Below are 6,000 nucleotides of genomic sequence, written 5' to 3' on the forward strand. Positions count from 1 at the left end.
TCAGGGAATCCTATCTTGACCTCCTTGAATGAAATATTCTTTTTTTTTCACAATGTCCCCATAATCTTATATTCTGTTCTCTTATAACTCCTGGAAGTTTCATATTTTCTAGTGTAATCGAATTGCAAATATAGGTATCACTATAGATTGTAAGCCTCAAGAAGGCAGGAACACGGTCTCTTTTTACCTATCTGAGTCTAATGTAGGGGGATTCCATTTATAGTTGTTGAAAACCACATGGTTGGGGGATTGTAATGGAAGGTTGTGGGGTGCACAGGTGCAGTGCAAGGGGTGCTCAGAGGAAGTGGGCATTATGATTAACAGCCTCTTCTCAAGGGATGCTCTTGTCTTATCTATCATGTCATCTTAAATATAAAAATACTCCTAAAGTCATTCACTGAATTCCCTGTGGCTGTTTGAATTCAGATACCATTATAGATCTTTGATTAAGGTTGGTAACTTTGATTTCAATGAATCCTTGCTATCCTCTGGCCTCAGGTCTACACAGATAATGACCTGGCTGTACTGTCCACATGGATATTTCTGTTCTAATTTTTTAAAATGAGACTGACATTATAGACAGATTTCATCATTAAAAAATGTGCTATGAGAATTGTAGGGTAGTTACTGTTACAGAAATCATGTGTCACACAAAGGGACAGAATGTCATTGAGACTGAGAAATACATTAAGAATACACAGTCACTTGAAGAGAAGACAGTTTAATCCAGGGGGTATCATCTTTGCTGCTGAGCATTTCAGTTAAGGATGTGCTGATAATTTGGCTCTGCCTTGCTAACTTTACAATCTTGGGCCTTCTATACCACTGCTCTGTCCTTAGTTTTGACATATTTGTATATGGCAATAATGAATAATAGAGGCATATTATGTATGTCATAGTTTAAATACCAATTTAATAACAATATAGTTTAAGCACATCATCATTATTACCAATAATTGTGTTGTAGATGTCCTCCCCATAAGTGCTGTGGCTGCCCCATGGTTATCTGAGTTGATATTTAAGAATGTGAGTACTCCATTTCTATTGTATCTCTCTGTAATATCTAGTGGGCTTTTATTTTTCCATATTCTTTTTTTAATCTATTATTTTTTTTATTGTGTGTTACCGGGAATGGAACCCAGGGCCTTATGCATGCTAAGCAAGTATTCTACCACTAAGCTACTTTCCACGTCCTAAAAATCCAGCATGCTTCTGAGAGCATCTGTTGGTTAAAAGCTTAGCCTTGTGACCATAAAGAGCAAATTCAGTGCCCCTAGCCCCCTCTCTGCAGCTGTGATCAAATAACATAGCTCCTCTGAGCCTTGATGTACTACTCTTCATCTGTAAAACAAAGATGGTATTTATCCCATGAGTTTATTTTTATAAATAAATGGAGTTTAACATATAAAATGTTTATTCCATTTTGATTTCTTTCTAAACACTGAGTTAATTGTTATAGATGAAATAATTTATAATAAAAAATATTATCACTATTGTAGAAAGACACCATGCCCTGCGATGAAACCAAATGTGTTTAGGTTAATGTAGAAGTATAGTCTCACATCCTGGATTAGGAGTAGATTTCAATCTGGCCTTTGTGATGGTATGTTTATCTGTTCATTCAAAGTGGGCAAGAATCTGCCCTAATAACACGAAAAGCCAAGTTTAGATTACTGCTAAACAATTTCCAGTGTCATGGAGTGTTTCAGATCGGGAGATGACTTAATAGATTGGGTTTCTTTCCCCAGGGCAGAAGAAGCAACTTGCAGCCTTGGCTAGGTGGACAGGACAGACTAACTCCTGCTGTCAGTGTAGTTGGAATCTCATTACTATGCCTGATTCTTGCTCTCCCTTTGTTCTCTGAACTTTCTAAGGCTCTTGGCATTTCTTTTTGGGTTTCATTTTCATTGCATTAGTTTTCTGATTCCCATCTCCCCCTCCCCCTCAGCCTTGGAGACCTGAATAAAATTCTGCCTTGGTGGTTCAAAAGCCAGGGGCAAGGTCCTTCCCTCCAGTAGGATGGTGGGAAGGTCCCTGTTTTTTGTTTTTGTTTGTCTGTTTCTCAAGAGGTTTTTATACAACTTAGTCATAAGCAGTTGACACAATGATATCTATCTTAAGTCAAGATCAAGCAATAAAAGCAACAAGAAAGGAAAATGATACAATGAAAAGAAACTGCCAGAATGAGGTGTTCAGAAATAAGACTTTTAATTCTGGATGATGGAGTGAATCACTTTGTGTTGGAGGTACTGGGGGCAGGCATATGACCTTGAACATTATGTAAGTTAAAAGTAAGAAATAGTTATGACAACGTTTTGAGGTTAGTATTTCTTGTTATGTCTTTGTGTCTCCTCAAAGTTCTGCTTAAGAAATGTCTTTAGAACACAGTTGTTCAAAAGCTTTAAGGCAGCAGGATATTCCTCTATTTGGATAAACACAACTAATATGAACAGTAGTGCCCCTACTGCCATTTCTCTTGGTTTTCAGGCACTCAGGTATAGCCACTGTACTCTATTATAAAGTTGGTATTTTGTATTTTTTCTGTGGGCTTGATTATCTTACTCTACTTTCATACTTTTTAATATACAACTTACACTCATTTAGAAGGAAATGTGTATTAAAACAGTAAAGTTGTCTGCCTTGCTTAGAATTGTGGAAACAACAACTTAACCTCTGAGGTAGCTTGCATTTTGAAAGGTTGCTATGACTTTTTGCTTTTACTACTACTTAATAAAGAATGCTGGGTCATGAGGAGAGTGACATATTTTATTTTTCACATGGAATTTATATCTGTGTTTGTATGTTTAGATTATTGAGCAATGTTTTTAAAAACTTTGTGTTTTTAGAATATTTTACTGAACTTCTAAGGAAGCTCCAGAAAAATCTATCCTCACTGAAAGGGGCCAGAGGTTAACAAGCTCTTCACTTGTGATTCTAATAGAAGTGCACGAGGAGACAGCACAGACTGGTTCTTGCATAAGCTTGTAATGGATGGCTTGTGTCGTCTTGGAACATAAAAACTCTTGGAGTGAATTGTTAACAATTTTATTGGTTATCCCTCTGCACACATATATACTGTGGCTGTTGCTTTTTTTTTTTTTTTAAAGGAAACACAATTAGTTGAATTTTTCCATAGATCAATTTTTCAAAATAATTTTGATCCCAAATCCTGCAGAAATAAAAAAAACTAGGTTTGTTTTAAGAATTACAGATTCAAGTATTTGAACCACAAAGGTGTTTCATCTGTCGTATTAACTTGATGCCTAAATGTTTTGGAAATTGGTATAGTTGGCAAGGTGTCTCCACATGAATGGGTTTTCTTTGAAAGCTCTGTCCTCTGACCTATGATTATCTTGTGTTTTTCCTACTCAGAGCAGGAGTGAGCTACATTTTAAGCAAGGCTGGTGGTGCTTTCTATTATATAACGGTACAGACCAAGCTCTAAGGTTTTAGAGGTGTTCATGGCTACTGGATTATTCAGTTTCCAGGCTTTTCAGTAGGTGTGGTTAGACTATCTATGTTTTGTTTTTAAGGTAAAGCACAACATGAATTCACAGTGATATTTGTATTCCATTTCAAGTTTTTGAGATTTTTCTTTAACTACTTTGATCTTACATATACATTTCCTTTAGGATAATCTGAAAACTTGGTTTACTATGACAGCATCAGACATACCCATATTCTTGATCCTGCCCCTCCCCATGCAATAATGTTTCCATGACAACACATACACTACCACTTGTGATGATTAAAAAAGGTACTTAAAGGATTTTTTAAAAAAATCTTTTTGCCTCAGGGTGTATTCTACCCAGAAAAGTTTTATAAAATTCTGTGTTTTATAGATCCTGAGAAGAATTCCTCTCTGTTGCTGACATTAGGAGATATATATATATATATATATATTTATACATTTATTTTTGTTTTTGTTTTCTTTGAGTGCTGATTTGTTTTCAGGGTTTTTTGTACTTAAATTGCATTTTATAATTTCATGATCGATTTTGCATATTTCAGACCTGCTGATCAAGGTTGTTAGAAGTAGTCTAGACCTGTCCATCTTGACCCTTTGTATTCTGCTCTTCCCACTATATAGGCAGTTCATATTTCATTGGGTGGCCTATGCTTCCATTTTATGTTTTTTTATTTTTTATTTTTCTGTACCAGGAATAGAACCCAGAAGTAATTAAACCAGTTAGCCACATCTCCAGTCCTTTTTATGTTTTACTTTGAGAGTGGATGTTGCTAAGTTGCTTAGGGCCTTGCTAAGTTGCTGAAGAGGGTTTTAAACTTGAGATCTTTATGCCTCAGTCTCTCAAGCTGCTGGGATTACAGGTGTGTGCTGCCATTCCTGGCTTAAGTTAGCATTTTAAAGAAGAGATCTGTGTATATGACAACTCTTGATAATAAATAGTATTATTATATTCCCCTTTACTACTTTTTGCATTTTTTCAAGAAAGTTATTCTGCATTACTCTATCCAGTTTCATATTATGCTAATGTGTATTTGTACAGTAGTTTATAGAAAGTGTCCTCTGTTGATACAATTTGGGTATCACAAATATTACAAATGGTCTTGGGTATATTGTTAAAATATTTTTAACTATGTATCTTTTTAGGTTAGTTCCTAGAAATGGGATTTATAGGGCAAACAGTAAAGACATGTTTCATTTTGTTATTGCCAGGTTCTCCCAGGATTTATTCCACTTTGTGTTCTCACCATCAATGTGTGAGAGTTTGGCTCCTTGCCTCCCGCACCTTAGTCACAATTACTTGGTGGATGACTCGTAGTTCATATCTTCAGTGAGTCGCTGAAGGGCAGACCTATTTATGCATTGTCTGAAATAAAATGCATGTCATGCTCGGCATGGTGACTTATGTCTATAGTCTCAGCTACTTGGGAGGTTGAGGTAGGAGGATCACAAATTCAGGGCCCACATGGGCAACTTAGCAATATCCGGTCTCAAAATAAAATGAAAAGGGCTAAGGATGCAGCTCAGTGGTAGAGCGCTTATTTAGCATGCATGAGGCCCTGGATTCAATCCTCAGTACTGCCAAAAAGGGGGGGGGGAGGGGATGGATTTCATGTATGTACTGCAAAGATGCAGACACTTCAAGACTCCATTCAAGCTGTATCATCTCCTATATATAATATCTGATTTTTCCCGTCCATCCACAGCCATGGCCTGACACTTCAGTAATAACTCCTGCTCAGCTCTGCCATCTTACCTTAATTCTGGGCATAGTTACATGCCCTGTGCTACACTGTAAGCTGCTGATGTCATGGACCATGACTACACTCACCTTTCCAACATCAGTCCCTAATGCTGAGTTATGGTCATCATAGGAAGCTAATAGTGATGGTCCACCTTGGTCTTTTGAGCTTTCTTTTAGGTCCTGATGTTATATCTCTCCTCTTTCAAATGCATATCAAGAAGGTTGTGATATTTTACTCCTAGAAGTTGCCACAGTGAATGTAGAACCTAGGACAGCCTCTACTTTATACTTGCATGCCTACAGCAAGAAGCTACACTATCTGAAATTATAAACATTTTCTAAAGGGAGCTTCAAGGGTTAAAAAATCCTGACATCATTTTTTGGTCAGTAGCAGGATTATCTCTTTTTGGTTAATGAGTCCTAAGTTGAAATGAAGTCCATGCAATCCTTAGATTAAATTCCAAGATCATCCTGCTAGGCTTTTCACCTTCAGTAAAAGTACAGCCTGGTTACTCAAGAAGGGGCAGCAAAATCCACTGAGCTCTCAAGGTTCCATAAATTTATTGTAACAGATGGTCCACACACTAGACCCTTCTTAAAATTATATGACTTGGTATATACGTGGGACTCATTAAGGGACTCAATTGCTGAATCATGGAACAATTAGAGCAAACCCATACACTGCTCCAGTCCCGTTTCTTAATAGGAATATGCTAGTCTAACGCTCGCCACTGCTGCAGACCAAGTAGCTGAAGAGAAAGCTACCGGAGCTGCCATCTGCTAATTTCAG

The sequence above is a fragment of the Marmota flaviventris genome, chromosome 18 (genome assembly GCF_047511675.1).
Source record: "Marmota flaviventris isolate mMarFla1 chromosome 18, mMarFla1.hap1, whole genome shotgun sequence".
Lineage (NCBI taxonomy): Eukaryota > Metazoa > Chordata > Mammalia > Rodentia > Sciuridae > Marmota > Marmota flaviventris.